General features: G+C 38.7%; 1 protein-coding gene and 1 long non-coding RNA gene across 3 annotated transcripts in view; one reads left to right on the top strand and one right to left on the bottom strand.

Annotated features, from left to right (window-relative positions):
• Window positions 1-24,256, bottom strand: part of LOC310717771 — a 339,024-nt gene that overhangs the window by 173,572 nt on the left and 141,196 nt on the right. The gene's annotated exons all lie outside the window — the stretch shown is intronic.
• The window catches only part of sh2b2 (SH2B adaptor protein 2), a 28,500-nt gene continuing 22,984 nt past the window's right edge, over window positions 18,741-24,256 (top strand). The window contains exon 1 of one of the 2 annotated variants that reach the window (XM_083525742.1): window positions 18,741-19,248. The gene's annotated coding sequence lies outside the window, so the exon portion shown is untranslated. Of the gene's footprint in view, window positions 19,254-24,256 lie in introns of both variants that reach the window. The other variant, XM_083525741.1, reaches the window with a different exon arrangement.

Raw genomic sequence — 24,256 nt, 5'->3', positions numbered from 1 at the left:
GGGGTATATTTAGCATTCCAACCATGTTGGGTTTACCACCGACTCACAAAATACACACCGGCTTTGCACGAACGCATATTTTCGCTTTCCCATCTTTCATCAGTCTTCCTTCTGCTGCAAATTTTCTCCTCTTGAAAAAATCTGGATTGATATTTCCAATATTTGCTTATTGAAAAGAACACTGAAGTAGAAACACTGCACACTTCCTGGTCACGAAATTGAAGTGCATTGAAGGGCAATGTAGACCTTATTTGAGAAAATATGGTATGCTTTATCGTCCAGGTGCATTTCCTATAGCACGGCTTTTTTTCAGAATAACAGCGCATCCTCGTGTTTTTCCTCATGAAACACCCGGTTTTGTATGTGGTACTAAACAGTGATTTAACATCAAACACGTACGTTTATGGCAAACAAAGTATAGTGTCTCCTTGTGTAACATCTACACAGCCAAACCTGTTCCATCTCTTTTCCCTCCGAGTGTATAAACGATCATTACAAATAAAATACTCAATTCAGGTAAGTTTATTGTAGGATTTATTTATTTTCTTTTGCTTATGTGGTATTTGCTGGTTAATAAAGTTTTTGAATTCAGTGTGTTGATGTTGTGATTGGTGCAATATGACGTGTTTCTTTGAGACAGGACGCTACACTACACTTCAGTTGGAGTTCTCAGCCGCAGTGAAGACCAGCGCTGAACAGAAGGAGCTCATTTTCAAACTGGAGCATGACCTGAGCACCATCCAGGCCATGTCCTCCCTGTCACGGCCCGATGCTGAGGTATGTCACACAGACTGCACTGGAGCGCAGACTCCAGAGAATTACAGTGAAATGAAATATGAAAAAGTGTGAGTGAGATTCTAAAACCTATAATGTGTCCACTAGGGGGCGGACTTAACCAGCATGGACCAAATTCCTGAGCCTATTAAAGAGGCCACAGCTCTGTTCACAGGTAACACACGCACACTGCACGCACTGTACTACATAGACCTGAGACGATATGAATAATCCTGTGTGTGTTGCAGGAATGGGCATGCTGTCTCAGGCTGAGCTTCCTCAGGGTCAGATGGACTCTCTGCTGTCCATCATCTCCAGCCAGAGAGAGCGATTCCGAGCTCGCAACCAGGAACTAGAGAGTGTGAGTGCCTTTTTTTGTCAAGTCTCCACTCGCAACTGTATTCCTCAAGTCTATTTGTGTCCGTATCCAAGTCCACTCGCACCCGTATTCCTCAAATCTCCACTCGCATCCATATTCCTCAAATCTCCATTCGCACCCGTATTCCTCAAATCTCCACTCGCACCCGTATTCCTCAAATCTCCACTCGCACCCGTATTCCTCAAATCTCCACTCGCACCCGTATTCCTTAAATCGACTCATGTTCTTGTTTTCGGCTTCTGTATCCTTGACTCTCTCATGATCCCCATCTCTCAGGAGAATCGTTCTCTGCAGCAGACTCTGCAGGCCCTGCAGTCAGAGCTGGACAGCCTTCGTGCCGACAACATCAAGCTGTACGAGAAGATCAAGTTCCTGCAGAGTTACCCAACCAGAGTGAGTCCTCAAACCTGCTGCTTCAGCATCTCACTTAATACCATGTAAACCACTTTTTTAGATCTGTAATACTGTGAGTTAAACTGTGGGTTAAGGTGAGTTAGAATCTGGGTGATTACCAGGGTGTATGCAGATGAGGACAATTAATGTTTGTCTCTGAGTGTGAGCTGTCTTTGGAGGGCTTTACAAATCAGCAGCACACTCCTAATACACTCATAAGCTTGGGGCTAACTTAATCGATTATGCTGATTGTGTGTGTGTGTGTGTGTGTGTATACTGTAGAGCGGAGGCAGCGATGACACTGTGATGCGCTACTCTTCTCAGTACGAAGAGAGACTTGACCCCTTTGCCTCCTTTAGCAAGAAGGTGAGTTTAGACTGAACACTCACGTGTTGAACCGATATCACCACAGAGTGTAACGTCTTGTTCACGTGATCTCTCATCTTGTTATTTTTTGTCTTCAGGAGCGCCAGAGACGATACCTGAGCCTCAGCCCATGGGACAAGGCCACCCTCAGCTTGGTTTGTCTCACAAATACACTAGCAAGACACTTACACATAGTGCCACCTATCACGCCATAAGGGCATAGGCTTTCACTTCTGCAGCTAATCACATACACTATACTAGTGAGCACCCATGGGTTGCCAGAACTGTATAAAAACCCACTTGTGTATTCCGTTGTCTTGTTTTTCTAATTTATTATATGGCATATTTACTAATATGACTCCACCACCTCATCCTTGGCCTCAGTTTGTGTGGAACTAGGTTAAAAACTAGGTAAATATCTGGCAACCCTGCCTATAAGGAAAGTTTGATTGTAGTTGTATTATGTCGATATACAGACAAAGATTTCTGGACACCTGCCCATAAGATTGGTATGTGCCATTTCACATTAAGTTGCCGTTTTTGCTCTTATAATAACTTCTACTCTTCTGGGAAAATGTTCCAGATGATTTTGGCGTGTGCATGTGGAGATTTCTACTCATTCAGCCGCAGTTAGTAAAACTGTAACTGTGTATACAGTTAAGGCATTTAGAATAAACTGACCAATTAAATGCACACGTTCCAGCCAAACCGAATCGTATATTCCGACAGACCATAATATAAATATGGACGACTAATATTCAGTGTGTGTGTTCTGTATTTCAGGGTCGTGTCATCCTGTCCAACAAGATAGCCAGAACTATTGCTTTCTTCTACACTCTCTTCCTCCACTGCCTGGTGTTTCTGGTAAAGAATTACACTTACGTTATATTACAGTCCCTTTTCGATTACACTCATCCATTTTGTCTAAAGTGGCTATAAAGAAGCTAAAGCACCATGCAATGATCCATTCGAATGATTTTGGATTATTTGTGCACAGGAAACTAGCAGATTTGACTCCTGATATATGTGTAATAATTATTATCTCAGTAGCAATAAAAGTGAAAATGATTTGGATGTGAGTCAACTATACATGAACATGAGCTGATTTACATTAAATGCATTTTTAGCATTTGGCAGACACTTTTACCTAGAATGACTTTCATTTAAAGACCTGAGCGGTTTTTGGCTAAGGGCCTTGCTCAGGGGCCCAGGTAGGTGATAGCTTGGTGTGTCTGGGATTTAAACTCATGACCTTTGGATATTAAGTCCAAAGTCCCTCAGATTTTTTAAGAATTTGGGGAAAAAAATTTTGACATACCATTAAAAGTCTAAAACTCCCAGCCTACTAGCTGCTAGTTTTCAACACGTGTTTGGAAACATCTTCAGTATGAAGATTTACTTTATTGGCATTAAAAGTTCCTCCATTAGCACGAATAACAGCTTTACACACTCTTGGCATCTGGATACATTCAGCTGAAATACTTTGCCATGTTTCTTGCAAAACTTGCCAAAGGTGTTTTTCAGTAGTTGGAGATCTCTTTCTGACCTCGTGATCCAGTTCACCCCAATGCAGTTCAATAGGATTTAGGTGCGGTGACTGGGCAGCCAATTCCACGATAGAAATCATTCCAGGCGACTGTTTGCTCTCTAAATAAATGTTCCATGTATGGAATGGTTGCCAAGATGGTTCAGTTTTTGCTTTCATCCAAAATAAGTCTCCAACCTTCTTAGCTCCAAAACAACCTCCTGTTCTCCGTCAAGTTTTTCTGCCAAAAATGTAAAATGCGGCGGACTCGTCTGTAAACAGAACTTTCTTCCACTCATTGGTTTGTTGCATAGAAACAAAGGATGATGTTAGAACATGCATGTTTCTTAAAAAACATGAAATACGTTTCCAAACGTTTTACAGGTAATGAAATAGCTTTCAAAAATAAGCTCATCACTAATCATTCCTAATGAATCTGTAAGTAACCTGGAGCAACTGTTATGTCTAGACGGTGCATTCGTTTGAATAATATGATGCATTTTATTGTAACTCAGCAGCTTTATTGTATTCATTTGACAGACACCAGCAGAACTTTCCTGTAATTTTTACACTTAAAAACATCAAGATGATCAATGATCTGTAATAATATAATGATATAAGATGGAATATATGTTTTCTTTCTTTCTTTAGGTACTTTATAAAACAGCCTGGAGTGAGAGCATTGGCCGAGACTGTACTGCTTACTGTGCTAAGAAGTAAGTGTTTTCTCACACACACACACACACACACACACACACACACACACACTACAGCATAGGTCATATATCATTATAATTCTTTTAAAATTGCTAATACTTTTTATCTGCCAGTGTTTGTACATTGTGTTGAATTTTTGGGAAAACCCATTCGGTGTTATTGACACTTCTGGACCACAGTCATGTTTTTCTACTCGGAGCATAGGGGAGACTCTCAGTCAGCTCCCAATCGCTCAAGATTGTCAATCGCTATTTCATGTACATGAGTTCCGGACCCTGGCTCTGTACACTCTGAGACACAGATGAATCAATTTCAGTCGATGTGTCTGCATCCTCGTGTCCGAAAGTTTATCACTAACAGAAGGATGAAGCTTTTTATCAGTCAGTGAAAAAAAACTAGACATTTAAATTTTTTTTTTAATTAACAGTTAATTAAATATTTCATTACATCTCATAAATTAGTTTGATTGTTTGATACACTGGCATCCTTGCCATGGTATATGGTATGGTGTGTATATAGTAGCGTGTATGTATATAATATTGATATATAATATGTCATAAAATATGTGATACAGAGCTGATCTCGAAACTTTCTCATACCACCTCGTTTCTGTAGATAAGAGTTCATCCAGAAAAAAAAATTGGGGTCTTTAGGGAGCAACCTGCAATTAAGGCGGTTCTTAAAATGACCGACTCTCTGATCACTACGCTGACTAGTGACTAAGTGCTAAGTGTGATCATCCACATTTCCATCCACGCTTGTTGTCTTTAATCCATTTGACTTGGACTTGAAGGAAGAGATAACTTATCATGAGTGGTAAAATGTAAGTCTGCCTCTAGTGGTGAAGCATGGAACTACAACTGAATGGGAATCCTTTCCTAGCTCGGTAGCATCCTTCCTGTTTGCAGGATGTTTCAAAATTGCTTCAAGCTCACAGCTTAGTGACATGATGGACTGAATATTGTCTTTAGCAGCAGAGATGACATCATCGGCATCATCCTGTTTTACCTCAAATGAAAGACACGCACAATCCTGCCCACCTCCCAGGCCGTCATGCATTTTCATTATCGACTAGTTATTAATAGAAATTTGGATGAATGTGTAATCTCTTTCCTGTTCCCTTCCCCTCCATTTCTCCGTCCATCTTTCAGGTACTCGGACCACCTGCACCGTTTCCACGAGAACGGGGACAACGGCGACATCTGGCAGTGACGCAGCACGAGATCACATTCAAGCTGACGGCCTTCATGTGTTTCTCTTCCACTCAAATACATTAGATTAAGACCTTGAATTACTACCATATATTATCTAAACAATGTTAATCAGACAACCTCTTTAGCTTTAAGATTTAGCTTTCGATTTCTGCACAAATGGCGATTAGAGCCACTAGAGGGCGCACTTGGATTTGCAAGCGTCTCGAGACACTCCTGATTATTATATTACAGTAGAAATTAGTATAAAGGAACGTTTGTGTGTGCATGTGAGCTGATCCATACATCTAATCAAATCTGCTTTAGCCTACAATGGGGACCATGTTTTGTTTTTGTTTTTTAAAACACGAATCCATACGTGATATGCATGGATTTGACACGGTTTAATCCTCATGCGGTTATATTATCATTAAAACATTTAGCAATATTATATGATTTTTTTTCTTCTATTGCTTTGAATCCCAAATTCGTGAAATAATGAACAGAGTATGGGGTCATTATAGTATGTATTTAAATTCTATGCACAAGCTTATTTAGTAGAGAAGAATAAATAAATTACGGTGGTGGAAAGTTGAACCTAATGGTGTTAGTTTTAATTAGAGGAATTGATTTGTTGGGAAATTCTTATACATTTTGTTTATAGGGTCAGTTAGGAATATCTGAGTGCTTCCAGGCTTCATATCATCTCCTTATCTGTTTTGAACACCATGTTAAGATCTGAAATGAATCCTCTATTCGATTAGTGCTGTGTTTGACATGCTTCGGCTTTTTTTCCCTTATTAACCTAATAAAACTGTCCGGCATCCACAATGGGGCAATTGTGTGTCTTTTGTTGTTTTTTTTTTTTTTTTTTTATCTTTGCACATTAGTACACTATATGTATAAATATATACAGTATTTATTTATATTTAAGTGTAAAACATTAGACAAACCATCAACAGGCAAACATCAGACAAAACCTAATCAGACCTTTACCAGGCAAAACCTCATTAGGGAACATCACCAGACAAAACCTTATCAGACTTATCAACACCAGACAAAACCTCATTAGGCAGCAACATCAGACAAAACCTCATTAGACTGATCACCAGATAAAACCTCATTAGGCAACATCACCAGACAAAACCTTATCAGACTTGCCATCACCAGGCAAAACCTCATTAGGCAGCAACATCAGACAAAACCTCATTAGACTTATCACCAGATAAAACCTTATTAGGCAACATCAGACAAAACCTCATCAGACTTATCACCAGACAAAACCTCATCAGACTTATCACCAGACAAAACCTCATCAGACTTACCATCACCAGGCAAAACCTCATTAGACAGCAACATCAGACAAAACCTTATTAAACTTATCACCGGACAAATCCTCATTAGGCAACATCACCAGGCAAAACCTTATCAGACTTATCAACACCAAACAAAACCTCATTAGGCAGCAACATCAGACAAAACCTCATTAGACTTATCACCAGATAAAACCTCATTAGGCAACATCAGACAAAACCTCATCAGACTTATCACCAGACAAAACCTCATTAGACTTATCACCAGACAAAACCTTATCAGACTTACCATCACCAGGCAAAACCTCATTAGACAGCAACATCAGACAAAACCTTATTAAACTTATCACCGGACAAAACCTCATTAGGCAACATCACCAGGCAAAACCTCAACAGACAAACCATGATTAGACAAACCACCACTAGAAAAAACCCGATCAAAAAACTATCTTTAGACATATTAGACAAAACATCAGATTCAACATCAGACAAAAGATCAACAGGCAAACCATAATCAGAAAAATATCAGACAAATCTTCAACAGACAGCAACAAACAATAAAAAACCCCAAAATAAACCCCAGTAAATGGAGCTCATGTCCTCTCATGCAGCGACACAGCTATAAACCTGATTCACAACAGTAACTGTCTCTATCTGCAGTGCCTCGTCCTCTGGAGCTGCATTAGAAAAGCTCCAAATATGGTTTGTTTAACTTCTGAGAATCATAAGACACCTTCCATAATTATGTCCTGCTTTCCTCTATGTTTATTTCAACTGTTCACAAAGATCATGTCTGCATTTTGATTCCTCTTTTCTGTCGAATAAGAATGTTAACTAGTGTTCATACTGAGACGGGGATTAGTTTAATCCAATCGTAGGCAAAGACTAACACTAACATACACATCGAAAGGAGAAAGTCTTGAAATAAATTATGCCTTTTTCTAATCATAAACAACCAGCATTGCGTGAACACGAAGTGATGTTTATCTGAGGAGGTGATCAGGCTTCGTTGGTTCAAGCTAAAAAATATCAGAAGGTAACATTTACCTAACTTTTGTCTATATATAGACGAAAGTTTGTGGACACCTAATTATAAGATTTGTTTTTTAAACATCTCTTTTCACATTCGGTCCCCATTTGCTGTTATAAGAACCTCCACTCTTCTGGAAAGATGTTCCACTGGATTTTGTTGTGGAGATTTGTGGTGTTAGTCAAATCAAGTGCTGATGTAGGTGAGGTGTGGAGGCCTGGGGGGCAGTCCGGGTTCATATTCATCCCAAATGGGTTTAAAGGGTTGGAGCTCTATCGCAGGAGATCTTCCGAATGTTTGCTTTTCTGCACAGTGGCATCGTCATGCTTGAACAGGTTTGGGTCTCCTAGTTCATGTGAAGAGAAAATTTCATGCATCTACATCCAAATACATCCTACACAATTGTGTGCCTCCAACTTTAGGAAAGAACCACACATGGCTGGAAAAGTCAGGTGTCCCAATACTTTTTTCTAAATAGTGTAAATTCATTCATTTTGCCTGCAAACAAATCACAGGTTCATGTTAACGCTCTAGTTATAATATACAGCTGCTTATGGATTGAAGGTGATCCTGATAATAAACTAATTCAAAACTCATCATATAATTATTGATATTGAATATCAGGGTTATTTTGAAGATGTTTGTAGAATCAATCGACTGGTGCTTCGTACCAGTAATAACCAAAGCCGATTTGTTGTGTGGACGTTCTACAGCTTTAAATGTAATTGGAAATGGATTAAAAAAAAACTCATTACGAGAGGAACGCGACTTTCAACGCGTTTTTGGCAGCGGTAATTTACTGATTAGGTTCCTGTAACAAGACGTCCTGTTGTGTTGTATTCTTTACTTGGCGTCTGAGTCTTGATGAGTTGAAGAAGCCGCCAACCTGTGAGACATGATCCACATGAAGACAAATACTGTTAGTGTCTTTTGAAGAGCAACACATGGTGCTTTTTAGCTTTTAGCATTTTGTATTCTCATGCATTGTTAGCTAATATTCCAAATAACTTCTTCATGAAACGAAACGACGTTCCCTCAGGACCAAGGTGCTCCATCAGACAACCTAAATTTAACAAAATTCTAAACACAATAAATAAAATAAAGTGTACACGTGCAACATTTAGTGCACAAGAAAAAAAGCACAACAAGACAAGGAGACTGTAAACACAGTGACTGTACAATAGAGACGGAGACGCTGTAGTGAAGTGAAATATCTCTAAATAAATACTGTAAATATAAACATGCAAACAGAAACTGTGCAAAACAGGCAATTTTTGTGCAAAATACATTTTTATCATTGATGTAAACACCAGTCCAGTCCCTTCAGGAGTCTGATAGCTTGTGGAAAGAAACTGTTACTGCTTCAGTAACGTTTTCCAGATGGCAGAAGAGTGAAGAGTGTGTGTGAGGTGTAAAGAGCACCTGAAAATCATACTCAAGTAAAAATATAGGTACATTAATGCAAAACTTACTCCATTGCAAGTTCAAATTCATCAATTCCAATATGAGTTCTGTTTTGAACAGTTTTTTACTCGGTATTTTACTCATATTGAACATTAACTTAAAGATGCACCAGTCCTCAAAACCAAGACACGTGTTAATGCTAAGCAAAAAAACGTCTTACTTATTAAAATCCCCAACATGTCAGTAAAAAAAAGACATTATAGTAAAGCGATCTTTCAAAAAGGCATCTTCAATTGACAATCTTTTGTACTGAGAATGAGAGAATCAGGGTTTTTTTGATTTAATTGCTGAGCTTTAACATTTAACATTTAACATTTTACATTCAACAGAGGGGCCAAATGTAAATGATAGCAGTTTATTAAAATATAGTGGAGAATGTAATATGTAATGTAGTTGATTAAAGAGTGAAAGTTGCTTAAACCTTTGATAGTGAGAAAAACTAGAAAAGGAGCCAAAACATTACTTAAGTACAGTAACGAAGTACATTTACTCAAATACTTGTGTGTGTGTGTGTGTGTGTGTGTGTGTGTGTGTGTGTGTGTGTGTGTGTGTGTGTGTGTGTGTGTGTGGTGTTTTTCCGGATGCATCTTGTTGAGTAAATGTCCATGATGGAAACTGGATACTGACGTGAGCGTGTGGAGTAAAATAAGTGAGCCTGTCCTTTACAGTGTTGTGGTTCTGCTCACAGCAGGGGGCCTGTAACCGCGGGAGCTCTTTGGACGCGCCTGAATAATTCATGCGGTCGCCTTTTAACGCGTCTCGTCATCCTGAGCGTCTGCACCTTCATTAAAGAGTAAAGAGTGCACTATGCTGTACATATAAACACTCTCTCTTTCCTTCTCTCTCTCTCTCTCGTTTCCCTGTTATACTGTTTACCACATTTAGCCCTGAGTCTTTTGTTAACCTGTGGGAGATGAAACCAGGTCATAAATGCAGGAAATGGAGAAGAGCTGCAGATGAGGCCATGTTTTTTAAAAGCCGCCTCAACAAGCAGCTCTGCTAGCGATCTCAGGGTGTGGATTAGCACACTTAGCTGACGCACACCTACGCAGGAAGTGGTAGCGTTGATCAATTAGCGTGTTGTTTTCGCAATGCGTGTGTTAGCAGGTGATAGTTAGTAGCGTAGTTCTATAGATACCTGATCACAAGTCTAAGAATTGGTTTTTATTCAGCCAGAAGAAAGCTCGTGAGATCAGGTTCTCCGTGTTCCTGCTTTGTGGTAACATTTTGACTCACGTATGAAGGTTGTGTGTGTCGATAAACAAATCGGCCACATCGAGTGTGTACGTTTTGTGCGAAAACAAAGCATCAAACACAGAATGCAATAAAACGAGCACGAAATAAAGCTTGAGCTCATTTCTTTTAGATTGTACATTGTAAAGTGAAATCCATCATGGAGCATTTATTTAAGCCGAGTCTTGTTACATCCATAGCACTTCATCATACACTGTATAGACAAAGGTGTGTGGACGCCTGAGCAGAAGATTAGCATGTGGTTTTTGTGCATCCCATCCCACATTTAAGTCCTTTTTCCTGGTATATTAACATACAATCTTTTGGGAAGTTGTTCCAGTAGATTTGTATGGGATCTGTGTTCATCCAGAGACAATAAAGAGGACTAAGTAAAGTCAGAGGTGAGGAGGCCTGGGAGTTCCCACATGCAGAAAGAGACTCAAAAAGGTTGGAAAATATTTTTTTTTATTATTATTTTAAATGTACAAAAAGCACAAAAATATATAACAAACTCATCAGGAATTCAGGCAAATATTAAAAGTCTTTCTCTGGGGATGTGGCAAATAATAACAATCAAAACATCTTCACAGAAAAAAGCAGAGCAACAGATAAACTCAGAAACAAGGACTTCAACCATGTACTTTAGAAAAAGACAGAGACTCAGAAAAAAACCCCAAGTAACAGATTATAAAAAAAATTAAATAAAAAAATAAAAAAGAGGGAAACTTAAATACAAAGGAATCAGGTGGAAACAATAAGAGATTAATGAAGTGCACAGGAACGAAATGGTGACATCTGGTGGTAAAAACAGGGAAAAACAACGAAACGAAACAGAGCTGGATCCTCCAGATCCTGACACTGTACAACATTATTACAGACATTAAAACAATAATCACAGATGGTGGTGGTTTATGCTTTTAGTGCATAAATGCAATTTTTCACACAATTTTTTTTTTCCTTTTCCACATTTTCCTTTTTTCTGGTCACAAGTTTTCCCTTGACGGCAAGTGAAATATTACTGACGTCCTTCAGAAAAACCCCCAGGTTCTCATTGACCCCTGCTTGGTCTGGTCACTGTGACAACAGCACTTCCCGTCTCATCACTATCCTCTACATGATGCTGGAAGATGGAGTGAGGATGAGTCATTAGTCCATGTGACCTAGATAAACCAATCAGAGGCTCGGCTCGGCCTCCCCAGGCCCGGAGAGAGCACTGGTGTTAAACCACCCATGAAGCTGAAGGAGAGACTTTACTCTTTAAACAGCTCCATGCTGCACAAGTGGTGTGTGTGTGTGTGTGTGTGTGTGTGTTGTGTGTGTGTGTGTGGGTGTGGGTGTGGGTGTGGAGTGAGACAGTGGCTGACACCCTCAACTTGCTGTGCTGTGTGATGTGATGTGATGTGATGTGATGTGATGTGATGGGATGTAATGGGATTGGATGTATTCAGCTGTGACCGCCTGATGATTTCATGGTTTTTTTTAGAGATTGAAAGGTTTTTTTAAATATATATTAGGTTATAAGTATAAAATTATAAAACTGAAAGAAAATAAAAAAACATTATACTAAAATAATAATAATAATAATAATAATAATAATAATAATAATAATAATAATAATAATAATAATAATAATAATAATATACCGGTAGTCAATTAATTATTGATTCTTAGGAAATCACAAAAGAAGAATGAAGAAATTCAGATCAAAATAAAAAAATAAATGATGTACAAATGAACTAATATCCAACAGAATAATAATAAAAATAGAAATAAAATAAAATCTTCAAAAATAAAAAGTAGTTGTTTCATCATTTCTTTTATATTTAATTAAATCATATTTTGTGAAACGTATTTATATTTATTATCATAATTATAACTATGATAATAAATATATCACTTTAATGACTATATATTATAAAATTAAATATACAATTTATTTTTATTTATAAAAATATAGAATAATTAGTAATTTTATAAATTACAATAATTGAATAAATAATACAAATTATTATAAAAAACAAACTATAATGCAACAGCAATAAATAATGCAATAAAGAAAAAGCACAAAATTAAGACTTTTTATGATGAAGAAAGAAAGAAAGAAAGAAAGAAAGAAAGAAAGAAAGAAAGAAAGAAAGAAAGAAAGTGTTTAGAATCCAGTTTCTGATTACAGTAAAATAATTTTTGTATTTGTATTGTTCTTTAAATGAATAACTGCTCCCTGCTCAATACATGAGTGGAGGAGGAGGATGATGAAGATTATAAAATAAAGCAGGATTCCGTCGCTTGAAGATGCTCTGCTGTACGGACATCTAGGGGAAGTTCATTCCACCACCTCGGTGCCAGAACAGAGAAGAGCCTTGAAGTGTACTTACCTCTCATTCTGAGAGAAGGTGGTACCAGTCGAGCAGTGCTGGAGGATCTCAGACAGCGTGGTGCAGTGCGAGATGTGATGAGGTCACTGAGGTAAGATGGTGCTGGTCCATTTTTGGCCTTGTAGGCAAACATCAGTGTTTTGAATCTGATACGTGCAGCTACGGGAAGCCAGTGAAGGGAGCGCAGCAGTGGGGTGGTGTGGGAGAACTTGAGCAGATTGAACACAGCTGCGTTTTGGAGCAATTGCAAGATCTTGAGTAAGCTGCTATAGAAGTCTGTCCTCAACCTTATTGAACATGACGGATTGGAACACTGACCTCCTCACCCAGGCCTCCTCACCTACATCAGATACATAAAGGGTTAATATTAGTGAGAGCAAGCTGGAAGTTAAAGCCCACCCACTCCACTATTCCAGTGACCCAAAACAGTATATGACCTATACAGCGTACCCTTGGGGGATTCTCAGTAATGCTTGTGCAGCTATGAGGTTTCACTCTGCTAAAATCAGGGATTAGTATTAAATATTCTCATATTACACATAAAGACTAAAAGATTATGAGTTCAATATATGTGTGTATGTTAAATAATACTGCACACTCATATACTGTTGGTCCTTTGAAACCAAACTTATGAATTGAGCTCGAAGCTGACAATCGGACAAGTGGCACTTCATCTTCCATCCCTCCATCACACCTCCCCTTCAGCTCGGCCCCTTTCAAGTAGCATCCTGCATCCTCTAATGAGAAGGTGTAATCCATCGACCCCGGTGATCCCAGGAGGCCAACCCACCACTTCAGCGCACCAACACTTATGATGGCAGAAGATGCTTTCGTTTTCCACAGTGGGTGTGTTTGCGGGACGTTCGAGCGGCTTTTAGAGAACCGTACAAACCTTCATGAAGTGAGAGGAGACTGTAGAGTGACCTCAAAGTAATTGGATGGATTCAACTGCTGCTAAGTGGTTGCCATGGCTTTGTGTGTGTGTGTGTGTGTGTGTGTGTGTGTGTGTGTGTGTGTGTCTTCCTCCCCCTCCTTCTGGAAAGATGTCAGTCCATTTCTTCCCAAAAGATCAATAAGGTCTTAAGAAGGTTTGACAGAATCGGATTTGCTTGTTTGTTTGTTTGTTTGTTTGTTTGTTTGTTTGCTTGGGTTTTATCCATTTTCATATTTCGTCATCAGGTCATATTTATCACATGATGTCGTGTAGGAAGATATCGAGTCACTTCAGGTTATATTGTATCTCATCGTGCTTTTTGACATTAAGTTGGTATTTTTTCATGTCCTGTCACAGTAAGTCATATTGTATGTCGTCATATTGTTATATCGCATCACATGTCGATTCGTTGTGTCATCATATGAAGTCATGCAGTATCCTGTTATGTCATCTCCCATGTTATTATGCAGTACCGAGTCGTATTGTGTCGCATAATTTAGTCATGTTGTAACACTGTGATACATTATGTCATGTGGAATCAATTCATGTGGAGTATATGAACTGTATTTTCCGGACTATTAGCCGCTACTTTTTTCCTACGTTTTGAACCCCGCGGCTTAAACAACGAAGCGGCTAATTTATGGATTTTTCCTGGGTTTTTCCCGGTTTCACAAACTTCAAGCCAAAAAACTGAACCCCATAACATTAGACCAAGAAATTTTCGAACGGAAACTAAAAAACGCACCTCACCTGTGTTCTGAGCTGCACGGCATCGGGAGAAAAAACTTTTTTTTAAACACACGGCGATGCCAAAAGATAAACTCCAGAGAGAAATAGTTGTGAAAGGAAGGAGGAAGACAGTGAACAATGACTTTCTTGGTCGGCTACTGTTTAGATACAAACCGTTGTAACGTGTTAAGTCTGGGTGAAGGGAGAGCTCACTAACTCCAGTTGCAACAGAAATCATATAAGCACAGACAGGTTTCCAAAACTCATGCTTTTTTATTGTTCTTGGCAACAGCGTTACGGGTTAGTCAAAGAAACTTAGAAATGAGCATCAGAAAATAATAAGGACATATTCCTCGGTCTCCACACACGCAGTATTAACGGAAAAATGCAGTGACAGGCAATTAAAAAAAAAAACCGCTATGCTCCTACAGGAAGCGCAACATATTTCACCCGTTACACCGTGTGTAACGTGTCTTTTGTTAAAGCCTGTGTAAAGTACATTAGTGTAGACAGGTGCGGCTTATAGACAGGCTTAATTATGTTGAAAATTAAAAAATTTGTAAAATTCAGTGGGTGCGGCTTTATAGTCCGGAAATTACGGTATGTTTGTTACTGTACTGTATTTTTTTTCTCTACTTTTTAGTTTTACTGAGGACCAAAGATATACGCAACTTTGACTCTCTAAACTACATTTATGATTAAATTTATGTCATTTTAAACCACGATATTTAAAATGAATGTTTATTTTTGATTGACTTGTTTGATCTTTGTTTTATTCTGGCATGTTGAAGATGCTGTGATGTTGGTTAATGCCGTGGTTCTGTAAAGTGTAAAGCAATTTGATTTGCATTTTAGGAAATAATAACTTGTTTATGGCTTTTCACTAACATGTGTCTTGGTGTTGAGGACTAGTGCATCTTTTAGCGTACGTTCAATATGAATAGAATACTGAAGTACTGTTCAAAACGAGATCCTATAAGACTTTTACTCAAGTCATATTGGAATTGGAAAGTTTTTTTTACTTGTAATGGAGTAACTTTTACTCAGGTATTATTTACTCAGGTTTTCTTTAGACCTCTGGTATTACATGTCTGTATCTTACACTTATATCATACATCGTGTCATATCACCTATTACTACATGTCTTATTAAATTACATTTCAAGCACACACCTGTGCAAAATATAACAGAACAAGCCCAAAATAGCAAAAAGTGAGGCATTACTGCTCTTCACAATAAATCGTTGTTTGGAAAATGATCAAAAAATGTAAACAATCGCTACAAACTGAGAGATTCACTTTTAATTCACATGCTGATTGAAATGTTGGATGTACAATTTTGTGTTGATGTAAATCTCAACATCAGGATCTCCATCACTGTATTTTGTCCTCTTGTCACGTGTGATAATGCGATTTCCTCGCCGTCGTTCTCCACTTCATTGCAGCATCTTAGAGAAAAACGTATTTCTATTTTCTCATCCATGAAATGGATAACTCGCCCAGCTCTTGGGGGAAAACCTAGCGTATTGATGTACGCACTGCCTGTAAAGTTCATAAAGATCGTCCTGATCTCCATCAGACATCCCCCATCCTGTGAACTACCCCAATCTATTTTTGACCACAAAAACATGCCGTTTGACTTTGTCCTTCTCAGATCACGCTGTGTCTTTGAGAAGGCCACCTCTCAGACCACACACAAACACACAAACACGAGATGTATTTATACGCCTGAGCGCAAATCCGTCGTGTGCGGAGGAACTCGGCAGGCGTTGGCGGCCCATGCAGAATCCCATGTGCCATCTTGAACGTATGGTTTTAATCGTGTCCTATTTGTGTACAGTAGAGACGGACGTGACAAACAAACTGAAAACTGGGTTGTACAGACGTGTGAGTTTTCCAACATGAATCTAGCAGAGTAAATCACTAAACATGTCAGAATTCGAATTGTGATTTCGCACTGCTTCCTGTATAGTCTATATGATACAGATCAGAATCAGATTGTGTAAAGACCCCGACTACGCCGTGGCTGTAAATACGAAGGTATCTGATGTGTAACCGTGTGACGAGAAAAACATACGAGGCGATAGAACAGACCCTGGGGTGGGTTGATATTCCTTCTTCCTCCTACTCTTGTCCCAGCTGGCCTCGTCCCTTCCCCCATCTCAGGATATTGTATTAGAAACCACGGCGTGAGAAAGCGTGAGGGGGGTGACGGCTATTCCGACACTGCTACATTTCTCATGTGTGTGATGCTCCCAATCTGTTTAATCGAGTCAGTTTAGATAGAAAAGATCTACAAACAGATCACAAAGACGTCGCTACGTAAATGACGTTCCTGTTTTTGTCCTGTGTATAATGTTCTAACTGGATTTAGTCCTAACACCAAACATTATAATCTTTAAATAAATTACACTTCTGTTGTCTGTCCACTTGGGTAAACTTTGTACATTGATTGATGTGTGTTCTGTTTTGTCCAACCTTTGTTTAATTTCACTTCCAAAGTAAAAACCAAATTCTTATTCCCATTCATGACTCCCATGCGCAGAACATTGCTCATGAAGCGATACAGATATGTCATGAAGACATAGACCTCTTTCCTCAGACACTTGCTCTCATCAATAGACTGTATGAAGCTACCATCCCACCATCCTGGTTAGAAAGACACTGAGATATTTCATGCCCGGGGTGAGAAACCTGTGGCGAAGGCTAAAATTGTATTCAATTCAGGAAAATATACATCTTAAAAACACATTGTGAACAGTGGAATTGAGGACAGAGAGAAGACGGGGGTGGTTTTCATCATCCTTTGTGAGCTCTTTATTCGATTAGATGATGTGATTAAGATCAAAGGTCTTTTAAAGATATCATTATAGTTTCTTTTTGTCGGACGCAATCCATTTTTTCTTGAGATCCAACATACATAACAAACATAGTAAACAACTAGCAGTGAAATGTACAGCACAGCTGATTGGCTGCTCAGGAAATGACTATAAATTTAAAATAAATAATATGATAAAAGAAAATGAGAAAATATTGTTGATAAAGTTAGTAGTTAAAATAGTGCAAATATATTTAGATGTGCAAAGGGAGGTTCACATTTTTTGGAATATAATGAGCTATGATAATAACAAACCAAAAAACGGTAACAGTGACAATGAGACTTATGGAATAAGTGCTTGTGTTAAGAAGTCTGATAGCTTGTGTGAAGAAGTTCCTCCTAAACATCCTAGATTTGGCTATCAGACAGCAGAAGATCTTGCCTGATGGCAGCGGACTGAACAAAGAGTATTTCTGATGTAACCCCCAGGCACAACAGCACCGACATTAGAATCGTGCAAAAATGATATAGAATAAGAATTGAAACTGGGGCGGATTTTCTCTGTTTCATTTGATTGAGATGATCAGCTAATGAACAGCCCTTTCCTGAGTTATAGCAAGGAAAGGGTATTTTTTCATGACTTTTTTCTGTAATTCTGGATCCTCTGTGAACTGTGAGCTCTTGTGAGTAATGGGGAATGGCCCAGAGATCTGATCCCTGGTTCTCCTAAACAATGGAAGTCTGGGCAACATGTTGTGTAACGTGATTATGGTTTGTCACATTGCTTCCTGTTTTCTTATGAGAGTTTTTGGTGTATAAAAGCAGTATGCATTCAAGCCCACCTTGGAGAGGAGCACAGGTACGGGTAGTTCCCAACTTACAATGGAGATGCGTTCTGATGACCCCATGGTAACTTGAAAATATGGTCGAGACATGGCCTAGCCTAAACAGAATTCTTAAAGAATAGTGATCAGTATGCGGTAGTATACTGTAATTTGTTCATAATTTAACAGATTAATGTACATAATTCAGAAAAACTGATAAATGTACAGATCTGTATAAACTATACAGTATATATGTTTGTGGACGTGGTGTGGGGGTGTGGAGTGAAGGCTGGAGAATATGCTGCTGCATTTACCTGGCAAGCAAAACTTAAAGAATGAAAAAAAAAATTTAGGATATATTGCTGTCGTCATCGTAATATCGAAAAATCGTAATACAAAAAATCGTAACCTGGGGACTACCTTTATACCTGGATAAAAAGAACCTAAGATCTGTCCTGTCTCATGTGGACTTGATCATTGCGAATAATTTTATTTATATTTTTTCTTTTTTTTTTTCAATATGCAAATCGGAGCAAATTTCACACACCAACACACCCCGAACTCAGAATAGACCAATTCTACCTGGCATGGATTTGCATCCTGGAATCTGAAAATGTTTTTTTTTTATGATGCAATAACATTTATTAATAACTATTAGATTTTCTGGAACGTCCAGTTATATCTGAAAGAGTACACACAAGTAGGACATGTCCACCAAGTCTTGAATGAGACACAGTCGACTTTTCTCTAGTGTCCTTTCCAGATTTGGCTGTAATCCGAAATCCAACCACGTGACAAAGACGCGTCTGATTCGCGGATGGACAGAAGAGGATTGGGACGGAGCCTGAATTTGAGGAGGTCCTGGAGAAAGAGCACGCGCCTGGTTTTGGGGCACGGCTCCTTTAAGACGCAACGGAGGAGCCTCGGAGCGCAGCGCCTTCTTCTTCCCCAACAAGACCACCATCAATCCGGTTCGTGCCTCTCCGACCGAGCGACCTGAAGATCCTGTAGGCTGTTTGTCCACGCAGTCTTGCGTCCACCTTCTTCTCCTGCTTTGTCGTCTTCTTTCAGGAGAGCGCCTGTTCGGACGAGGTGTTCATGATGATGATGATGATGATGGTGTTTTGAAGAACGCGGTGTGAAGGTTTGCCGGCTGCAGCGGTCATGCACTGAGTCGGATCCGAGGTGAGGTGAGCATTAGGGTGGGATTGAACGCTTGTTCTAAACCGCATATATTCCGAATATTCGATTAATCAGCCCGCGGCTCCGCAAGCACGAGCCATGGATGGTGAAGTGGAGCAGATGTTGGGGCTCAGGTGGGACTGAAGAGGTGTCGGCGTTAATCTGGAATATTTAATAAACCTCTTGAAATCTCCGTTTATTTGATAATCGGATTAATCGACTTTTAAATTATTGTTTTAATTTTGTTTTGCACTCAGTGTAGTGTAATCAGGGATGAAGGTGTACAAAAACATGGGATAAAGGCGTAGTGGGGGTCAGTATAGATGGAGCTCAAGCTGCACTTACAGTACATGTTATTCCTGGGAATTCCGACTAATAATAGGAATACACTGAGATTATCTATCTATCTATCTATCTATCTATCTATCTATCTATCTATCTATCTATCTATCTATCTATCTATCTATCTATCTATCTATCTATCTATCTATCTAATCTAATCTATTCTATCTATGATACAAAGAGAAGTTTCAGAAAGAAAAAGAGAGAGGGAGAGGTTTCATTCATGAAAGAAGAAGCACATCAGTGGAAATCCTACCTGCTGGAAGTGTGTGTGTGTGTGTGTGTGTGTGTGTGTGTGTGTGTGTGTGTGTGTGTTTGTGATCGTCGTTTAAATAAACTCCAAACTATAAATTAACCTTTTTCTTTGTAAACATCTATCTGTCTCTCTCTCTGTCTCTCTCTCTGTCTCTCTCTCTGTCTCTCTCTCTGTCTCTCTCTCTGTCTCTCTCTCTGTCTCTCTCTCTGTCTCTCTCTCTGTCCCAAAGCAAGTCAATAAGCCAATGCCTGGTTATAAGCATTAGAGATGCTCAGTGTTGCCAAGTGCTAAAAACTTCCCCTTCACAAAGGGGAACATTTTTTTTAAACTCTCACAATGGGTGATGTGAGGTCATAATGGATCAAAAAACATATCGAGGCAGAGCTCGAAATGTCAGGACACATCAGAAATCCAGACCTTTGTGTAAATGTGTGAGCGAAGCTATAAACCAAGTATTGGATCATATTTTTATGACCACAGCATATTCCACAGTGTCTCGTTCTGTCAGAAGGAAAGGTGAAGTGGTGTCGGTGGAAATGTTGCACCGATGGAGATAGGGAAAGGGATAGGTCAGGGGTTAAGATGTTGAACTTCTGATTAAAAGGTTGTAAGTTTAAATCCCACTAAGCTAGCACTGTTGGTCCCTTGAGAAAAGCTCTTAACCGTCAACTGCTCGGTTGCATAAATGAGATAATTGCAAGTCTCTTTGGATAAGGGTTTAATCCCCAGCTCTGAAAATGTAAATGAGCTGCACTTGCATGTTGGATCGGAAAATTCCGAATAAAACTCGGAATAACCGCATTACCATGAGATTATCGAATATTTTTTTGAAGATGATTCAAACAGACGTTCGTAACTTTAGCTGTAAAATTAATATTATATAATGTATTTATGACAAAAGAAAATTCACAGCGTCTTGTTCTTGTTCTAAAACCTTCTAATTTCTATAGTAGCATCTTATTCACTTTCTATGGCAGACAGCCTGGTTTTACTAAAGCCTCAGTTAGGAGTTTATTTATCATGAATGGACGGAGTCTACAGTGTCAGTGCTTCGTAAAAGTCGGTTTTCCACCACGAGAAAGCTGTCAGGATGATGGTTTTTGCATTTTTTTAAATGAATTTCAGAAAGAGAAAGGGATTATAGCTGCTATAATATAAGCTATAACAGGAAATAACTTGCCATGGTGGTTTTTACAGCATAAATCTAAATTATAAATGGGATAATAGGATAAATATAGCGCTAAATGCTTTAAAAAATGCATGACATGTCATTCATTAATAAATGAAAGTTTCCTTGGCAAACTCTTGTAGTATCAAGGGATCGAAACACTTCAGGGCCTGCTGACATTGGAAAATAAAACCCACAGCTTTGTAGTAGCATCAAAAACATTGCTTTTTATTAAGTTTGCATTGCACATAATGCCATTGTTGATTACTAATAACAGGGATGTATTTTGTTATATTTGGAGGTTGTGATTTATACACTTGTATATAAATCAGCGTATGAGGCTGTGCTTTTACATTCGTCTGGAAAACAGTAATAGCACCCATTTACATATTGCAGCCTTCTGACCTTAACAAGAAACAAGTATATGTCGAATTGCCTTTTTTTTTTTTTGCTTGGCAGAAAAACAAATCTGTTGCTTTGATGAGTCAGGCATCGCACCCTCTGCATCTCCAGAGCGACTGTATTGATCTTGAGATGGACAAGGAAGGTGAACTGATCTGATTTCTGTGTTTCTGGCTTTTGGTTTTTCTGGTTGGAGATCAGAAAAGACCTGATAATATTACTGCTGTTGTGTGATGGCACCAGAAAAAGTGTGGAGGGGGTTTGTTTTGTCTGACGGATTAGAATCATGATTTGAACATGTCCTTAATATAAATTTTTTTGGATGCAGAACTTGTATTTGGTGTGTGTGTGTGTGTGTGGGAGGGGGGTATAGGGTTGCTATCGTGTGTGTGTTACGGTAACCAAGATGCGTCCACCCTAAAGACCAGAGCTAAACTTAGAAACCATGCTGGAGTTAAAATCCTGTAGTGTTTTGCATACTACTAGGGATCTTCTCTCTTCCGATTACACACTCCGAGTAGTGGTGTGTTCCTCTAGGCTTTCCGTGAGGGTACGATTGCATTCCAGAATCGCATTCCAGTATGTCTATGTGTGTTCAACTAATGAACACAGAATGCAACACAAACTATTACAATAATCCAAGGTTTATGTCTGTGAATTAATGTGCTGTTTAAAAGCCGTTTCATATCGTCATGATTGGTTGGTTGATAGTAAACACACCTTCATTTGATGAACACAAAGGCGATGCTAGTACCGGAGTCTTGATTTAGATTGTTGTTTAAACTGAGATTAGCATGCTAGTGCTAAGATCAGGAAGAGCTGAATATGGGCGGACAGTCATGAAGTGAATGTAATTTGTTACTGTTTTTTAGTTGTTTTTTTGCGTATCTGTAGTTTACTGAAGTATTGTCATTCAGGGAAACTTTAACTTCACTACATTTGAAGTCAAATATTGTACTTTTTACTCAACCTAATTTTGCTAAATCAGTCGTTTCTTTTTACTGCGCTCTGTTTGAACTTGTTTTGATTGGCGGTATCTACTTAAAGTAGCGTGACCATACATCGGTTCAACAACAAGCAGAACATTTTTTCAGAGGAATAAATAATGAAAGAAAATCTTGACTCGAACTTTATAACCATTAAAAAATCTTCGTACTTTGGATACTTAAGTACACTTGAATGCGATTTTTATATTGCTGGTGTACTTTTATCTAGTGTATCTCTACTTTACTTCTTTACTAGGTACATGGTTTGTGTAAAAATAGTCACGATGAAACTCGTGAGCGCTTCAGTCTCGTGGTAAAACAAATGCATGAAGAGTCTTTGGTTAGCTCGCGAACAGAGCCATGTGCATTTTAAGTACTAGTGAAGGGGGTGCCAATACTTGTGCAACTAATGTAGTTTCTTTTTTTTTTTTTTTTTTTTTTTTTTTTACATTTCTGATTAATGTGCACTTCATATTTGAATTTCCATATTAAGGGACTTTCAAACTTTCAAAACTTAACTAGAAATATAGCCTGGTCATCTCTCTGAAACTTGCTGCCTCAGGGGAAATTGAGACACACACACACACACACACACACACACACACTATGCGTCCAGAGATCGTCTTTGCAGCAATCAAGGATATCAGCTTGCAGAAATGTATTCAGCAGACATGCAGACTGCTGCATTCTGTTTATGAAACTGGTAATGCCCATTTCTGTGACCTTCTGAGGGTCATGGCTGATCTCAGATCAGCAACAGGAACAGGAGGTCGTGTGGCTGCACTCAGCACTTATATGTGTGGACTGTTGCCAGGTCAGTAAATGTCCAGTAGCAGTAATGATGAACTCTGGATTCTTCATTACCCCCCCTTAACTTCAACTCTTTCACCCGCACGACCCACATGGCTCTGTTTACACACACACACACACACACACACACACACACACACACACACACACACACACACACACACACACACACACACACACACAAATACATTGTTTTAGCAGCTGGGATCGAGTATAAAAACAAGTGTCTCTCTTTCTTCCTGTTCTCTTGATTGTTATACACTTTGACTGGAATAATAGATTTTCCTTACGTTCCCGCTGTGTAAAATTCCCAGATCACCGCACCGTACGCTATAAATCACACACAGTCGCAGCTGCATAAACTCTTAACATCTCATACGACATATTCAGCTTCTGTGTCGGTGACCGGAAAGTCACGAGTTCAAATATTAAACTGGTTTAACTCAGGGTTCTTCTATCACTAAGGCTTCCAGGAGCATGTTTCCAGACTTCAAACCATCCATTGTCAAGTCTTTCCGTATCTACACATAACAGGATTGAAAGTAGTTCAACAGATATATGATTGTGTAACTGATAACTGAAAATTACTTTGTTCATATTGCCTGTCACACACACACTATATGGACAGAAGTTTGTAGACACATGAATGTACGCATAAATGTACAGTATGTGATTCTTTATGAATATCCTATTTAATTTTTAGTCCCCATTTGCTCTTATAATCACCTCCATTCTCCTGGGATTTGAAATTTGAAATGGATTTTCATAAATAATATAAAAATCAATTTCAAATGACTTTAAAAAAGGTAAACATAGTAAACCAAAATAATAGTAATAATAATATATAATATATAATAAAACCTAAACATTGCATTTATGTCGTACAACTTTCAAGTTTCAGCCTAACTAGAACTCAGGCATGACATAATCCTTCTCCTGTCTTCTTGGGGGGCTTTGAGGCTTTGTGGCTTTTGTAAGAGTCCTACGCACCATGCATACAGAGAGAAGGAATTTGTTTCGGAGAAAGAATAAATCCTACACACTACT

Source organism: Silurus aristotelis (genome assembly GCF_946808225.1).
Source record: "Silurus aristotelis genome assembly, chromosome: 22".
NCBI lineage: Eukaryota > Metazoa > Chordata > Actinopteri > Siluriformes > Siluridae > Silurus > Silurus aristotelis.
This window is presented reverse-complemented; position numbering and strand designations above follow the sequence as displayed.